Genomic DNA, 19124 nt, shown 5'->3' on the forward strand with positions numbered 1-19124 from the left:
CCAAGAGGTAACTATAGCAGGACCACTTGGAAATAGTGACCATAATACAATAGCATTCAACATCCCTGTTGGGGGAAAAACACCTCAACAGCCTGATACTGTGGCATTTAATTTCAAAAGAAGGAACTATACAAAAATGAGGGGGTTAGTTAAATAAAAGTTAAAAGGTACAGTGACTAAAGTAAAATCCCTGCAAGTTGCATGGGCCCTTTTTAAAGGCACCATAATAGAGGCCCAACTTCAATGTATACCCCAAATTAAGAAACACAGTAAAAGAACTAAAAAAGAGCCACTGTGGCTTAACAACCATGTAAAAGAAGCAGTGAGAGATAAAAAGACTTCCTTTAAAAAGTGGAAGTCAAATCCTAGTGAGGCAAATAGAAGGGAGCATAAACACTGCCAAATTAAGTGCAAGAGTGTAATAAGAAAAGCCAAAGAGGAGTTTGAAGAACAGCTATCCAAAAACTCCAAAGGTAATAACAAAATGTTTTTTAAGTACATCAGAAGCAGAAAGCTTGCTAAACAACCAGTGGGGCCCCTTGATGATCGAAATACAAAAGGAGTGCTTAAAGACGATAAAGTCATTGCGGAGAAACTAAATGGATTCTTTGCTTCAATCTTCACGGCTGAGGATGTTAGGGAGATTCCCAAACCTGAGCTGGCTTTTGTAGGTGACAAATCTGAGGAACTGTCACAGATTGAAGTGTCACTAGAGGAGGTTTTGGAATTAACTGATAAATTCAACATTAACAAGCCACTGGGACCCGATGGCATTCACCCAAGAGTTCTGAAAGAACTCAAATGTGAAGTTGCGGAACTATTAACTAAGGTTTGTAACCTGTCCTTTAAATCGGCTTTGGTACCCAATGACTGGAAGTTAGCTAATGTAACGCCAATATTTAAAAAGGGCTCTAGAGGTGATCCCGGCAATTACAGACCAGTAAGTCTAACGTCGGTACCGGGCAAATTAGTCGAAACAATAGTTAAGAATAAAATTGTCAGACACATAGAAGAACAAACTGTTGAGCAACAGTCAATATGGTTTCTGTAAAGGGAAATCGTATCTTACTAATCTATTAGAGTTCTTTGAAGGGGTCAACAAACACGTGGACAAGGGGGATCCAGTGGACATAGTGTACTTAGATTTCCAGAAAGCCTTTGACAAGGTCCCTCACCAAAGGCTCTTACGTAAATTAAGCTGTCATGGGATAAAAGGGAAGATCCTTTCATGGACTGAGAACTGGTTAAAAGACAGGGAACAAAGGGTAGGAATTAATGATAAATTCTCAGAATGGAGAGGGGTAAGTAGTGGTGTTCCCCAAGGGTCAGTCCTAGGGCCAATCCTATTCAATTTATTCATAAATGATCTGGAGAAAGTGGTAAACAGTGAGGTGGCAAAGTTTGCAGATGATACTAAACTGCTCAAGATAGTTAAGACCAAAGCAGATTGTGAGGAACTTCAAAAAGTTCTCACAAAACTAAGTGATTGGGCAACAAAATGGCAAATGAAATTTAATGTGGATAAATGTAAAGTAATGCACATTGGAAAAAATAACCCCAACTATACATACAATATGATGGGGGCTAATTTAGCTACAATGAGTCAGGAAAAAGAACTTGGCGTCATCGTGGATAGTTCTCTGAAGATGTCCATGAAGTGCGCAGAGGCAGTCAAAAAAGTAAACAGGATGTTAGGAATCATTAAAAAGGGGATAGAGAATAAGAGTGAGAATATATTATTGCCCTTATATAAATCCATGGTACGCTCACATCTCGAATACTGTGTACAGATGTGGTCTCCTCACCTCAAAAAAGATATTCTAGCTCTAGAAAAGGTTCAGAAAAGGGCAACTAAAATGATTAGGGGTTTGGAGAGGGTCCCATACGAGGAAAGATTAAAGAGGCTAGGCCTCTTCAGCTTGGAAAAGAGGAGACTAAGGGGGGATATGATAGAGGTATATAAAATCATGAGTGATATAGAGAAAGTGGATAAGGAAAAGTTATTTGCTTGTTCCCATAATACAAGAACTAGGGGTCACCAAATGAAATTAATAGGTAGCAGGTTTAAAACAAATAAAAGGAAGTTCTTCACACAGCACGCAGTCAACTTGTGGAACTCCTTACCTGAGGAGGTTGTGAAGGCTGGGACTATAACAATGTTTAAAAGGGAACTGGATAAATTCATGGTGGCTAAGTCCATAAATGGCTATTAGCCAGGAAGGGTAAAGAATGGTGTCCCTAGCCTCTGTTCATCAGAGGATGGAGATGGATGGCAGGAGAGAGATCACTTGATCATTGCCTGTTAGCTTCACTCCCTCGGGGTACCTGGCATTGGCCACTGTCGGTAGGCAGATACTGGACTAGATGGACCTTTAGTCTGACCCAGTATGGCCTTTCTTAAGTTCTTATGAGCCAGTGAGTCATGGTCTGCACCTGTCGGGAGTAACTAATTGCCTCCTGGATGGAGGAGGTGGAGCTAAGCCCTACAATCAAACTAAAGGAGCTCACTGGGGAAAGGCTGCAAAGAAGACCTGGTTCCTCTGATGGAGAGAAGCCCTAGGCTTGGGCTTAACAGGTAGGGAACTAGAGTGAAGCCTGAGGGGGTGGAAGGGCTGCTATTTTGAAGACTAATATCTTTATTTGAATTTGTTTGTCCTACCTTGGAAAGGGCCTATACTTTTATAGATGTTGACTGAGAAATGGCCTAAGAACTAGACAGTATTAGGGGTGCAAAGGTTAAGTCCCATGCAGTGCTGCAGCCCTAGAAGTGAGGATGCACACTGACATGTGGTACCCAAAGTGGGGTTTGGAGACCCCCCTCTGAGGAAGGTGGGAGATGCCAACTGCCTTAAAGGTGAGGGGCAGACTGATTCTCTTTTGGGGAGGGGGAAGATGGATGATGATGTATTCTTCATTCTGTGGCAGCCCAACAGGAACAGACACATGCTCTTTTATTTCACCTACTACGGAGGCAGCAGCAAAAAGCTCAGCCAAGAATGCCTCCTGCAACACCTAGAAAAAGGACCCGGGTAGTCTGTCTAATGGAGAGAAGGCCTGGGCTAGGGCTTAACAAACAGGATACAACAGAGGAACTAAGGTGAAGCCTGAGCGGGATGGGAGGGCTGTTAATTTGGACTTGTTCATTAGAATTTAAGAACATAAGAATGGCCCTACCGGGTCAGACCAAAGGTCCATCTATCCCAATATCTTGTCTTCCGACAGTGGCCAGTGCCAGGTGCCCGAGAGGGAATGAACAGAACAGGTAATCATCAAGTGATCCATCCCCTGTCACTCATTCCCAGCTTCTGGCAAACAGAGACTAGGGACACCATCCCTGCCCATCCTGGCTAGTAGCCATTGATGAATCTATCCTCCATGAATTTATCTAGTTCTTTTTTGAACCCTGTTATAGTCTTGGCCTTCACAACATCCTCTGGCAAGGAGTTCCACAGATTGAATGTGCATTGTGTGAAGAAATACTTCTTTTTGTTTGTTTTAAATGCTACCCTGGAAGAGATTTAGACAGGCCATTGCAGGCCAAGGAATTGGCTGCTAGTAGGGGTACAAAGGTGAAGTCCCCTGCAATGCTACCTCTAGGCACAAGGGAGAACTCTAGAGGTGAGGACGCATGCTTACATTGCACAACCTTAATATGGCCCCCTTGTGTGTACGTATTATGATAGTCTTTAATCACATGATCACATACTATATTTTCCACTGGCATGTGGCAGAGATCTTGTAGAAAAAATAGTATTTGACCATGTAATTAAAGACTGTTTCATACTGCATATCCACACAGGGTTGAATTAAAGTGCACAAGCTATCTTAATTCTGGCATTCCTTAACTTTTGAGTGCTTGACATTGCAACCTTAATGTTCTTTTAATGTAGTGGGTTTTTTTAAAATTTAATATATAATTTATAAAGTTCTTTGAATGTCCTTTGGGATGAAAGGTGCCCTACAAATTATTAATAGTAGTTTATTGAATATGCATAAGTGTGAGTTCCCTTGCACCGCATCAATGAGTTGTAGCTAGGGCATGACATCCCATAAAGGCCATCGTAAATAGCAGTTCTTTGGAAACATGTAAATATGTAGATTTCCAAACAAAAAAAAAGTTGCTGAAAATGAACTAATATAAAATGGTGTTTCAGCAGAGCACAGCTAACACCCTCCGGTCCTTCCCAATTATACCTCCTACTCAACCGTAACTTTGCCTGCAAACTATGCAAATATACAGACAAAGGTCAAATCTGTACAAATAGACTAGTCTGGGAAGCTATATTCTTCACAGGTGTGTTTGTCAGCTTGAATTCAAAGTTATCACGCTGGTTTGTTGGGGTGTATGTAAAGATGTTCATGAGGTAGTATAAAATAGACAGAGGGACTAAATCTATTAAGTGTTTTATTCTGTATTGAATAGTTACTGGTGATATAAGCTGACAGGTGAATACTCTGCAGAAGAGGAAAAAAAGATTTCTTAATGTTAAATCAATGATTCATTCACTCTTTTCATAATTAATTGCAAAGTATTTGGACCTGTAATGACTCCTGTGGCTGCAACATAGTTTAATCAAAGGGGAGAAAAATCCAGTCCACAGGGAGATACTGACACTTCTTTCCATGTCTGTAAAACAAGGACCGTTTTGCTTCCCTTGCTTCCAAGTCTTTGAGAAAGCTACCAGAATCACTGGGGAGCACTGGACACTTCAGTACAGAAAAATGGATGCTATTTCTCCTTCAGGAACATGTATGGAGGCAGATAAACCTACACAAGTAAAAAATAACGACCACAGCAGACTGGCTCATAGCGATTAACTGGCTGTAGACAGCCCTGAGCCGCAGCCCATTGAAGTAGATGAGAATCTTTCCTTTGATTTCAATGCCCTTTGGATCAAGCACTTAATGATTACCTGTAGTTTGATTAGCTGTACCCCAGTGGATACCCCACTAGTCTGCAGTCTCTAACTAAGTTCATGCATCCATCTAGCTAAAATGAGCCACAGCTGCTGGTGTCCGTGGCTGGATTAGAACCTTGACCCTCAAGCCCAAATAAGGGGCAGTACCCCTAGATGTACAGTCTAGTCTCTGCTTCCCCCTTGCTTCCTGTGGGAAGCAAACTGTGCCAGCTTTTTCCTTAGCCTGGACTACTTCCTCCTCTGCAGTGACTTGGCTGGGGGGAAGAGTAGCAGCCTACTGGCAACTGATCTCTTCACCACCCTGCTGGGTCCATCATTGGTGGTAGCCCATGGAGGTGAGTCTTGCTTCCATGCGTGGGCATTCAGTCAGGCTCTAAACAAGCTCCAGGTAATCTCTTTGGGCAGGGGAGGGGTCTGGATATGAAAAGACTTATAAAGGGAATGTTATCGATGTAAATGGAGAGGTTATTTGTACAGGTATTGGAGCCCATGGGTCCCCAGGGTAACTTTCTGTACTTACAACAAGGGTTTAATTTGTCTCGATACTTGGGGATGCGTGAACCAAGACTTGAGCATCAGAAAGACCAAAGTTTCTGTTCTCCTAGAGTCCTGCAGTGGTAGGGAAGTGTAGGAGGGGGAATGTTGACCCTATGAATAGGTGGGGATAAGGAAGAAGTATTTGCAGTGCAGCATCCTTTTTCCTGCATGAGGCCACCTGAAATGTACAAGAGTCTGGTTTGTGCTGCTCAGGTCATGAAGCTGTGCAAATCTCATCCTCGAACCCTTGGGTCCCTGGCTGGACCACCACTCACATGCCTCTCTGCGCCCGTCAATGACAGCATGCCTGGCTCCTGGGCCGGAGCTGCCATTAACCATACTCTGTGACCCTTCTGAGGGGGTAACAGACTGCAGAGGGACAGCTGAGGCTGTGCCTAGCTGCGGTAGCCAAACTGTCATTTCTTTGTGGACTTCAGCTCACGAAGGAGGGGCGAGTGCTGGCTAAGGAAAAGTGAAGAAAGCAGAAAGTAGGGTCTGAATCCCTAAATGACACCTAAATGTGGCTTAAGATCACCCAATTATTTACAAGGAAGTTCATGAATTTACACTTTTTACATTTGGGGTTTGATCCCACCCAACTGGTCTATGGGGGATTCTCCATGGATGTCACTGGGAGCAGGAACAGGTCTTGGGAAACAGGATATATACAAAAATACCCATGACATCACGTTTTCCTGTCAGTTAAAAATGAGTTTCTCATATGCCAGCTGTTTGGTAGCCTCTTCGAAGTGAGCTGAGGGTCATGGCCCAGTTTCTAGAGGATAGGATCTTAGTGGCCATCACAGCTGGCTTATTGGCTTCCTTGCTGGCAGCCTTGGCTGAGGATTGAATGGTCCATGAATTATTTCCTCAGCCGTAAAGGTGGGAGACATTTCTTCTCAGAGAGATGTATTGGCAGAGCAGTGTGGGGCAGGTTGCACTGATGCTGCCAGTGTCTTTCTGAGAGAAAGGGCTTCAGCCTTCTATTCTCTCTTAATGACACCTTACACAAAATATAATTGACTGAAAAACATCAAGGAAATGCTGCTGGTACCTTTAATGCCCAGGGTCAGACTGTGGGTAGCCTGTGTATAGGTGCACAAGGGAGGGGAAGGGGATGGGGAAGGGGGCTGGGAAGTTATTTATTTGTAAAATTAGAGGAATAATGCAGGACCTGATACAGTCTCTTCTCTCTTGCACTCCTTTCTGTCAGTAGCTATCATCTTTTTTTTCTCCTCCTGGGTTCCTTCCTTCTAAGATTCCCTTAGGAGACTGATAATTAAGGGCTAGATTGACTGCAGAAGATAAGGGCACAAGTAGGAGAGAGAGAAGGAGGACTAAGGGCAGTGTATATGAATTGGGTAACATCCCTTTAAATGTTTAGGGACCTCGATAAAATAGTAAACTCCTTTCCTTGCACAACATAGCCAGACCCTGGGTACAAGCCTGGTGCGGTGCACAGCCCCTTCTCAATGGATATTCCTCTCTGCACAACTCTCTTACTCACTGCCCAGAGTAGCTGGCCAGCTGCTGGAGGGTGGGGTGGAGGGAGTAAACTGAATCCTTTTAAGAGCTGCAATAACTTACTTCCCTCTGGAGCAAGGGGGAAATTTGAGGCAGAGTCACAGTTCCTTCCTGGAGCAGAGCAATTACATGCCACTTCTTAGTCAGGCCTAGAGTAGCTAGCCCTAAGGGAGGAACAGAGACCAAGTACCGGTGGCAGGGAAGTGGCATCATATTTCCCCATGTCTGATAGTTCCAAACTTTCCATGCTGTACATGCCGCGGGCTGAATTCTCCCTTTGCTTCCACTTCCAATGCAACTTCCTTGCAGTCTCTACTTACCACCCGAGCGCCGCGATTACACATGTGCTGCCTTCTTGCTGTCACACCACAAAGCAGGGCTTGTGCAGTGGAATCCACGTTAGCACCAAGGAGGCTAAGAGAGCTTCCAGAAAAGAGACAGCCCTCCAAGACTGCAGGGTGTAGTGAATGTAAGGGGCCACACCTGCAGTCTGCCTTCCAATCCAGGTCTAATGTTCACCCAACATCATTAGGCTTGCACAGGAGCAGGCTTTGGATTTATATATTTCAACAGGAACTCAAGGTCCATCACATGCTCCACTTCTGTGTGTAGAAGAAAGGGAACACAGATTTTTTTTAAAAATAGGATCATTGCACCTCTGTTCTACAACTGCCCCCTTCCCTCCAGGGTGTGCTGGCAGATGAGAAAAGGTTAGAGTGAATATTTCATCTTACAGAACAGCTCTGAACCCTGAGAGGGAGAGAAATACTAGAGTTCTAGCTTGGTACAACGTAGCGTGGCACTAGGATCCCATAGGCAAAACAAGATGCAGAAGAAAGCCAGACATCTGTGTGTATCACTGTGTGAACCCAAAGGGGGAAGACCTGACTATTTGTTTTTGAAGTAAGATTTATTAAAAAGAAAAATCTCAGTGATTTGAACTGACATAAAAAACTGTATCTTATTTATTTTTTTAACCTAATTTTGGTTGATGCTAATTATTCTGGACTACTGTAATTTGTACACAGAGCTTGGTAGCAGCAGTAGGGTACAATTTGCCTCAACTCTGTTAGGCCACTATGTCAATATCAATTTTGGTCCTCCGTTTCCAATATATTTTAGTGGCATTTTTAAATAAGACTCACTCTCTTCTGGGAATCTTGTTTCCTTCCATTTATGCCTACACTCTGATTGCACTTTAAAATATACAGAGTCAAAGATACAAATCCCAAAATACAAAGTCATGGCCTTCTGTACCAACTTCTCCTCCCACCAGTGCTTTGCCAGGTCTCCCTGCGTGGCAAGACCCATATCCATTCAGCCATAACCTACCTCAGCACAGCCCTTCCTCAGATGTCTATGAAAATAGATGGGCATCGCACTGTGTCCATAAGGTCAACAAAACTGGCTCTGTGTTGCGATGGAGGAGAAAGCAGAGCACCTCTCATGAAAAACACCCTGAAGCCATCCCCATCTATTTTAAATTTGGGGACCGATAGCTCAGATTCTTTTGTTGGCTGCAGCTTTGGTGACCTCACAGGGAAAGAGAGGCAGCCATGTCCCAAACCATTTGGGGATGAATAAAGCAAGACCCACATTCCACCGAGGTACAACAGGTGGCAAGTGCAGCCCAGGCAGCGCAATACTAAAGCACTATGGAATAAGTGGGCAGCCATGTTGTGCATTAACTGAAGTTGGCAGATGGACCCAAGAAATAACCCCTTCTAGAGCCTCACTTGTCCTCTAATGAATCCAAAGGGAGAAGCAACTATAGCACTCTCTGTAAGAAAAGGTTGTATCCCTTTTCACCAAGCATTGGATGAAAAAAACAGTCTTGGCCACACCTACTAGCTGCTTCCATAAACATCTTAGGGTCTCATATGACTCCAAGTTGTACAGCTGAGTAACAAATGGCGCACACACTATGAAGAATACAGGTAGAAATGCTGCCATGTCTTCCAGGTGTTTTGCCCAGTTTACCAACGTTATCTCCTCCCTCCTTGCAATGGCTCTTCAAAGGGAATCTTCTGCTTTCCCTCTTAGTGCAGCTGGCTCTTCAATTAAAATTGAGCTCACAAGGCTGAATTGTGAGTTAGTTTAAGGATCCGTAGTGTTTGTCTACATGGGGACACTCAGGGAAGTTAATTCAAATTAACTAAATGTTAATTTAAAGTGGATTAGTTAAATCAGATTAAACCCCTGTGTGTGGAGACTCTCAGGCCGTCTACACTACAAAGATTTGTTGGCATTGCTATGTTGGTTAGGGGTATGAAAAAGCCACCCTTCCCAACCCTCCCAGATGACAAAGCTATGCCATTAAAACTCAGTGTAAACACAGCTATGCTTGGTTCATGGAAAATGGTACTAATAAACCAGTGGAACTCCTTTTTGTAGGCATATGCTGTGTGTATACTAGAGGGCTGTACCGATACAGCTATGCGGGCAGAGAATTTATAGTGTGCACAAAGCCTCACTGAGATTTAAAGTAGTCTTAATCTGGTTTATCTATCTCAATTCATTTCCAAAATGGATTAAGCTAATTTGGCATAAGGCACCTTTATTCGTGAATAAGAGCATTTACACAGTGTGCTAATCAGGACTATCTGTTCTTCTTTAAATTCACATCCTGCCTTAATATGAACTAAATTTCCTGTGTAGACAAGTTCTTAAACTGCAAAGTTGAGGAGAGGAGAAAATCATGGCAGATGAAAGAGAAAGAACCTCTTAAATCCCAACTATCCTATCAGCAGCAGCTTTTTCCTGTCAATTTTCAATGTTTTTGCCTACTTGTATATTTTAGGCACATGGGGAAAAAAATTAAGTTTTGCACAATAAACCAAGAAGAAATTCTAAACATCTTCTTACTCAGTTATCCAACCAAGACCATCTATAAACAGGATTATCAACAGTAAGTCCCTTAAACCAACATACCTCCCCTTCCAATCAACTCTCTACTCAAAACCCTAGGGAAACAAGCCTTACAGCATGGCCTGAACCTTGTGACCTAATGACCACTTTTAACTCCCTCTGCTGAAGAACTAAATTGGGATCCAAAGGCTCTGATGGTGCAATGAGTAAAACTGGACAAATAAAGGACTTTTCAATTCAGTGGCAATTCCAAAAAAAAGTGTATGTGTGTGAGAAATCCAGGTTGAACTGAAACTGGAACTTTTTGAAAAATTTTTGGCAAATCCTATAGGTCAAAAAACCAGAACTGTATTTTTCAGTGAATAAACTATTTTCCAAAAATTCGCTTTCTTAATGAGCTCTGTGCATGTAGACACCCTTGCCCACATTTCACTGAAGGGCTTGGGCCTTTAGTACTTTCAACAGATAATCAGAGTAGATGTGGTCTTTGGGCCACAAACTGGTGCTCAAAGGACAGCCAGGAGATAAATTGATAGATATATTATATAACAAAGTAAAGTCAACATCAAAACATTTAAATTGATGTGAAACAATTTAGGAAAAATATTGTGTGGAGAATTTAAAAAATTTCAAGTTTCATTTTGAATCGGAACACAAATTTTGAAATCTCAAAATTCTTCACAAAATGGAATTTCCATCCTCCACATAGCTCTAACAACTCTCTGGCTGGGATACGGTAACCAGATTTATGTTTACTGAAGGTATTTAAAATGAAAACACTATGAATGTCTTCATTGTATAGACAATCCTGCAATGATACCCCTGTGTTTTTAGTTGGCAGGAAATATACTTGCATTTGATTACACGAGTGATATAAAGGAATGTTAGTGAGAATAAATAAATGATGTTTATGTTAGTATTCAATGACGTCCTGAGGATGACTTACTTTGAAAGTATTCCCATTAATTTTGGAGACGGTCTAGCAAAGATTAATTGAAATACTAAATCAGTGTTATGGATGTAGAGGAGAATGCAGTCATTCTCTTGTCACTGTGTTCACTAAAGCACTGCAGTTTAAGCCCTTGATTTACAAATAGTAGGAGAAATGAATTGAAAGGCAGAATACATTAGTGTGTCACAAAATTAAAAGATTTGTGTAGAAAGAAGCATTTCTTATCTATTGCAGGATTTATGTTAAATAAAAAAAAAAAGACAGAGGGATTTTCAAGCGCGCTTGGGATTGGCTTGACTCTGTTTTCACTACAGCCTGTGGTAAACGTCCAGTGACTTCAATGAGAGCGGAGTTAAGTCATGCTCAGTTAGCATTTCTGAAAAGTCCATCCTTTATTACTGTGTTTCCCTTCCCTTTTCATCCATTGCCTTGTGAAATGTCCTACAAAAGCCACATTAAACAATGCTTCACTTTGATGAGGTGAAGAATCACTTCCTCATTCCGGACATGAAGAAGACTCTCAACTTCATTGGATCACCAACTGCAGTACAAAAACTGCAAAACAATGGTTGCACTGCAGCGCTTTGGGCCATCATGACGATGTGTCATCTTGGCTCATCAACATATACTGATGCGACATTACAATGAAAACTCTGTAAACCAAAGATCTGGGATGACATGAGATGAGTCTTTTTGTAGTTTTCCATAAGCCTGATCCAAAGCTCTTTGAAGACTACTGAAAGATTCCCATTGACTTCAGAAGGCTTTGGAGCAAGCTGTATAGCTTTGATTTCATATTCCCCCTGTCCTCTTTCACCTTTCTGTGATGTTGAGAGGACTTTCCCCCCATGTTTCCCCTTTTCAGTTGAAAAACAATAAAAAGTTGCATATTTAGCAGCCATGAGTTAGTCATATTTCAGTCTAGTCCTGGTGGTTATGAATGCTACTGACAGATAACGCTGATGTGGCTGCCAAAATCCCATGATGGAAATCATGGATTCAGTACCAAAGTCAAGAGCACGTAAATCAAGGTCAATGATGCTCATGCTTTTACACCAGTTTCAATATGTTAAACTCGTCAATCTTAACAATATGCAAAAAGGAAACAGTTTCCTGTGTTGTCACTGATTACCCTATTTATTAATAACTCTTTTAATGTTTATAAGGTTTAATTAGAAATATTCCTGGAGATAATCACCTTTTTCACTCACTTCCTGGAGTGAAGTTCATGATGCAACAACAAATGGCCCAAGTCAAGCTCTGGGAAGAGTTCAGAGCAGAAGAAGAGCTCTGTGGAACTCAAAGCTTGTCTCCTTCACCAATAACAGATATCACCTCATCCTCCTTGTCTCTATAATATCCTAGGACCAAGATGGCTACAACAACACTGCAAACATACAATTATGCACATGTGAAAGTGTATTACTAAGGCTATGAGTCTGTCATGGAGGTTACAGAAGTCACAGACTTTCCGGGACCTCTGTGACTTCTGTGGTGGCTGGTATGGCTGACCCCAGGGCTGCCCGAGCAGTTAGCCTGGGGCCAGCCACTCCTCCTGCTGCTGGAGCAGCCCTGGGGCCAGCTGTGTGGGCAGCCCAGGGCAGATGGCCCCAGGGTCATCCCAGCAGCTGGCCCAAGGCTGCTTCAGCAGCAGCCAGTATGGCTGGCCGCAGGGGCCACCAGAGAAGCAGGAGTTACGGGGGCAGTCCTGGAGCAGCAGCAGTTCTGGAGGTGGCCCTGAAGCAATGGTCCCGGAGCAGCAGCAGTCCTTGGGGCCACCCCGGAGGCCATTGGAGCAGCAGTTCTCGGGGACCTCAGAGCGGTGGGTGGCTGGGAGCAGTCAGCCCCTGCAGCTGAAGCAAGGGCCAGCCATTGGTCCCCAGGTCCCCTCATAGCAGTGGCACCCTGGATCCCCCCCAGAGCAGCAGTACACTGAGGCTTTCCCAGAGCACCTAAGATTTAGTCAAGGGTATTTATAGTAATAGTCATGGACAGATCACAGGCTGTGAATTTTTGTTATTGCCTGTGACCTGTCCTTGACTTTTACTAAAAATATCCATGACTGAATCTTAGCCTTACATAGTACATCTGGTATAAGCACAGACAAGTTGTCTGCTTGCCATATGCCAGTGCTAATGTGGTGGTGTGTTCACCTCTAGAGTGTGTCATTTTTACTCTGTACAACTGTGGATTCTGCAAGTCTCACTCACTGTAAACTTGACTTTGTAAATGACATGTATAACAGTTTGTTCTTCTGAAAATCATCTCCATTTGTATGCCAAAAGGTAACATTCAGATCTGTGCTTTCTTTGTAAATCAGAATTAAAAGCTTTGGAGTAATGCTGATGACCAATTTAATCTGCGAGTTGTTCTTGAAGAGAGCATGCTTCCAAGTTTCTTAATTGCTGATTGCAATAAATGACTACTTGAAAAGCAAGTGTTCCAACACCTGATGATGTTTCTAAATACAGCAATTTTGGAGGAATATTTGTAAATTTAATCTTTGGTTATGTGACTTATAACAGCCATTTTCATTCCTACCTCTGGTGTGTTCTATCCAGCATCAATTTTAAATTAGGAGATGATGCAAACTGTTGGATGACAATTCATGCAATTCTTTGTAAAAATTCTATTTGATGAATTTCACCTATTTTTCTTTGAATTGCCCACCAACAAATTATGATTTTCTTTAATTTATTATTTCAAGTTATTCACTGAATACCTGTTGGTTTGTTGCTTGTTCATATTCAAAATTTGAGCCATGTTGATTGAATACAGAGGTCCTGAGATATATTTCTTGCCTGATCGCATAAGCATGACTTTTGGAATCAGGTTCCTGGTGTGACAATGTGCAGTTACAAACTAGAAATGTGTTTGTGGTTAATACTCTCTAATATTCACTAATAATATATTGCATTGTGGCATAGTCCAGTAAATGCATTCACAAGGCTATTCTTAGAAAGTCAGCACAGTAGTGATGCAAAATTAATTTAAGCCAATTTGTTTTCAAACTTTCTAAAACAATAATTCTCCCTCTGTACATGCTGCTGTTTAAGATTCTCAAAGCCATGGTATATATACTCCCTCTCCCCCTCCCTCCTGCAAAAAGACATAATAGCTCTAGCATAAATTGCTGATTATATAGTAATAGACTTTTACTTTTAATGGGTGTTTGGGCTTACCTTGAAGATCTTAGTAAATGTGGCAGCAGCACTTTTACAGGAGATTTCTTAAAATGTATTTCAACAGATAAGAGTTTCATTAGCTACAGTCATGAAACCCCTTTATTTGAACACAACCCCCACCTCTTAACTCTCCCAGAGATCCCCATGTGGATAAACCCTTCAACAATGCCTAGCCTGAGAGGGTCCTAGCAGAAGTCTTTGGGGAGGAACTATATAGACCTTAGGCTCCACCCCCTTATTGGTTTTAACCAATCAGCCATCTCCGTCTCTCCAGGAAATTTAGTGGGAAGCTGCAGTACTGCCTTTTTTGTGATGCTTGCTTCCTTCCACAGAGGGTGCTGTGTAAAGTTATAAAGAGCATGTACTGCAGACTCCAGGAGCTAATATGGAGTCCCACAGTCTGCAGTATATACTGTGTCTTTTTCTCTGGTTCTAGAGAGAACACTGTCCTAAGGCAGGAATAGCTAAGTCCTTCTTTTAATCCTCCTTACCTTGCAAAAGTGAGAAAGGAGAAGCCAGCCCTACAGTATGTTCCTTGCACTTAGATCCTCCTCCCTAGTCTTGTCTAATAGCTCAATAAGGGGTTCCAATGCAAACAGCAGCCACCATTAACCCACCTCTGGGGGTACTCTATTCCAGTAGTTTTCAAACTTTTTTTCTGGTGACCCAGTTGAAGAAAATTGTTGATGCCTGTGACCCAGGGCTCAGGGCTGGGGCAGAGCATTGGGGTGTGGGGGTGAGGGCTGCAGGGTGGGACCGGGAATATGGGGTTTAGAGTGTGGGAGGAGGCTCTGGGCTGGGGTAGGGGGTTGGGGTGCAGGAGGGGGTCAGGGCTCGGAAGTGGGGGTGTAGGCTCTGGGATGGGACCAGAGATGAGAGGTTTGGGGTGTAGGAAGGGGCTCCAGAATTGGGGGGGCTCAGGGGATTGGGGCACAGGGTTGGGGCATGGGCTTACTTTGGGCAGCTCCTGGTCAGCGGCATAGCAGGGATGCTAAGGCAGGCTTCCTGCCTGTTCTGGCACCGTGGACCACGCTGCGCCCTAGAAGCAGCCAGCAGCAGGTCCGGCTCCTAGGCAGAGGCATGCAAGTGGCTCCATGCAGCTCTTGCCTGCAGGCACCGCCTCCCTCACCCCAGCTCCCATTGGCCGGGAGATGGAGCCAGTGCTCAGGGTGGGAGCAGTGCATGAAGCCCCATAGCCCCCTAGTCTAGGAGCTGGACCTGCTGGCTGCTTCCGGGGCACAGCACGGTGTCAGAACAGGTAGGGACTAGCCTGCCGATGGGACTTTTAACTGCCCGGTTGGCAGTGCTGACCAGAGCTGCCGTGTCCCAGTGCCTTACATTCTGCGACCCACCTAGGGTGACCAGACAGCAAATGTGAAAAATGTGACAGGGGGTAGGAGTAATAGGAGCCTATATAAGAAAAAGACCCAAAAATCGGGATGGTCCCTATAAAATCGGGACATATGGTCACCCTAGACCCACCTGCACTTTGAAAACCACTGCTCTGTTCTGTAGGGTGCTTGGCTTCAGTGTACAGTGCTTTCCTTTCTCTTCAGAGCAGTATCCACAATCCACTGCTCCCCCTTTTTGTCTGGTAGCCAATGGTCTATTCAGTGGAAACAGTTTTGAAAATACCTGGGTTTGGGAAATACATTTTAATGTCATGGAATTGTCTGAGGATTAGAAATGGGGATGACCAGTGAGGTAATTTAGTCTATCCCCTGCTGGGGGATTTTGTATTTTATTGTCTGTACTGTGGCCCATTCCTGCAAATTTATGCACTTTGTGCACTGAAAAATTTCATTGACTTCCAGAGGATTCCTGACAGTGCATACAATTAAGCTTTTCCCTTTTGAATGCTGGAGCATGCAGCCTTACAGTGTTCTCATCATAAGAACAGTTCCTCAGTTGGTATAAATCAGTATATCTCCATTGAAGTCAGTGGAGCTGTGTCTATTTACACCACCTAAGGATTTGGCCCATAGTGTTCAGGATGGAGTACGTGACTGTAACAAGAGCAGACCACTGTTTTCTTGTAAGCACCAGTAATGCTGGGGGCGTGCACTGATTTGTACATCGGTGAAATCACCTCAAAAAGCTGTGAATATTTAGCTTACCAATGGGTTTGACTCCTCAGTGAAAGTATACCCATGATCCTTCAGTATAGGAAGCAAAGAAAAATGAAGAGCTTTGCACATCATTTATGTTTTAATAGTTCCAACTACATTTTGAAATAAGCTGAGAGGCACTGCCTGTAGTACATGATAAATGTACCTGCATGTTATGATCTATCAAAAAAGAAGAAAAACAATAAATCCAAGGAATAAATATTGAAAGAGGAGAAAGGAGAGATGTTTCATTTATAATTCATCATCTGATGTTATGGACACACAGACAGAGGAAGATTTCTTTATTTATGTTTCCCGCTGGGGATGATGCTGTAAAGAGCTGGAACAGGGGCTGTCCAATCTCAACACTGAATAGAAACGATCAAGCCATAACAGGCTTATATTTTTAAAGCAACACCATAGCTGAAGTTGGATTTGATTCCTCATTAGATGTTTTTATTCACAGATTTATAGGTAAGCGGTACAAATTCCCTACGGGTTGAAAATCTTCATGTTATTTTAGTCTTGTAGCAAGTGTTCTCATGCCATTGTTATGGTGGTGATGCTATAAGTTTGAGATCATGGCACTTTGATTTGAAAACACTACTTTCAGCCACTTAGACTTCTCAAGAGATTAAATTTCCCAGGCTTGTTCTCAGACCAGAAATCTAGACATTTAAATTGAAAAGAAAAACAAATAAACAAAACTGTTAATCTCATTTCTGAAATATTAAGTCCCTGTTTTCACAACACCTACATTTGTGGCTTAAAATTGAACCATCAGCATTTGTTTAAAAGTAAAACATTAGCATGTAACTTTAGAGATCCTTGTTTTCATCAAACTGTGCCATGGTTTAGGGCTCAGTTCCTAGATTTATGCCAGAGATCTCTTTGAAATCACACTAATAAGGATTAATCAGATAAAAGTTGCTAGACTGAGCTCCTTGTATTACTCTCCAATGAATGTTTTTAAATTATGATTATTATAATTTGTATTGCAGCAGCATCTAAAATCTGCAGTCAGGTATCAGGGGCCCGAGGCATTGTAACCACAAGCAATGAAAAGATAGTCCCTGTCCTAAAGGTGGCCTAAGGTGGCCCCATCAGGGTGCCCATTTTACCACCCTTTTGTCCCCCATTCCTCAGTGCAGGAGTGCCTGCTTGAGGTGCTTTCTGTAGCTGCTGAGCCAGCTTCAGTCTTTGTCAGGCTCTGCCTTTTCCCTGCCCTTTGTCTGTCTTGTCTATTTTTAGATTGCAAACTCCTTGTGGGAGGGACAGTCTCCGAGTTTGTACAGTGTCTAGCACAGTGGGGCTGCAACTCGATTGACTGCTAGGTGCTACCATAATAAACACGATAAATAATAGGAGCTTACATCCTAAGGCCCCAATTCAGCAATAATTTATGCCAGTGCTTCAGTTACACACTGTAAGTAATTCCCATGGACTTCAATGCAAGGATGAACAGCACGTAAAGTTAAGCCTTTGCATGACTGGAGCCGAAGTAAAAATATCCATTACCTCGGCTTGTGATGCAGTGGACCCATCTCATGTTTCACAGCCAAGTCCATAGAAAGTCTACATTGACCGAGTGAAAGCTCTTATTAATAGATATCTACTCTGATTATCAACAGCATGCCATGGACCAGCGCCACAGGAAATGTTTAGTCTCTGCCTGTGTTATTGACGATGCCCATCAGTTAGCACGTGCTGGAATTTTATATCGCCATTGTTCCCAGATCTGTTTAACAATGATATTTTTGTCAGTGTACAGAATTATTTTTTGCGAACTTCCATTCTGATTAGGTAGGTAGTCAAGCAAACCATTTGCTGTGGGCTAGCCCAACAGCAAAATAGTGCCACGCAGGAGAACCAGACACAATTCAGTATCCTACTTCATGTGGTCTGGGCTTAAAGGAGTATGCCCGTCCTGATGGGAAAGGGGGTACGTGGTGTGTGTATAACTCAACTGCAATCACCTGGGTCAGGAATTTCCTTTTTAGTTGAGGCAGCTGCTATTTTGTGCCCTGATCCTGCATTGAGAACTGTCCAGGAGGACCACTGTCCCCATTAACTATGTCCCCTGCCTCCAGCTGTCTCCATGCAGGACTGAGGCCTTAGGCAGTAAGGCTATGCTTGGTATAGATGTGTTCTCTGGTCTGTTTCAATAAGGGTTTGGTTTTGTTGGATGTAAATCTCTTTTGGACGCTGCATAAACAGGCTATATGAGAACAATTTGTCTTGTATTAACCTGCATATGGTCAGGAAGCAAAAATCACTGAGGGCTAATTAAATATTGTGGGCTAGAGACCATTTAGAAATGAATGAATTGAATCTGAAGACAGTTGCTTTCTGAATAATGGGAGTGCGGAAGAAGACATGAAAGCAACCAAGAAATTTTCTTGGAGGTAGAGCTTTTCCAGAATACTTATGGCTAATTATCTTGCTGCTTTAATTTTGTTTTCTTAAGTGTATTCTAAGTTCTGCACTAGCTTTCATGAAGTTCTTCTTTGGGCAGAGACCTTTGAGGCCTGGTCTACACTTAAAACTTAAGTTGATGTAGGTCAAGGATCGGCAGCCTGTGGCATGTGGCCCGTCAGGGAAATCTGCTGGCGGCCTGGGACGGTTTGTTTACCTGCAGCATCCGCAAGTTTGGCTGATCACAGCTCTCATTGGCCGCCACTTCCCGCAGCCCCATTGGCCTGGAGCTGCGAACCGCTGCCAGTGGGAGCTGCGATAGGCCAAACCTGCGGATACTGCAGGTAAATAAACTGCCCCGCTCGCCAGCGGATTTCTCTGATGGGCAGCATGCCAAAGATTGCTGATCCCTGATTTAATTACATCCCCCAAGGCTGTGAAAAATTTCACTCCCTGTGTGATGTAGTTAGATCAAACTAGCCCCTACTGTAGACACAGCTAGGCTGACAGAAGAATTCTTCAGTCGACCTAACTAGTGCATCTTGGAGAGGCGGATTTATTACAGTGACAGAAAAAAACAGTTTGTTGCTGTAGAAAGTATATACACTACAGCAGC

The sequence above is a fragment of the Gopherus evgoodei genome, chromosome 9 (genome assembly GCF_007399415.2).
Source record: "Gopherus evgoodei ecotype Sinaloan lineage chromosome 9, rGopEvg1_v1.p, whole genome shotgun sequence".
NCBI classification, from domain to species: domain Eukaryota; kingdom Metazoa; phylum Chordata; order Testudines; family Testudinidae; genus Gopherus; species Gopherus evgoodei.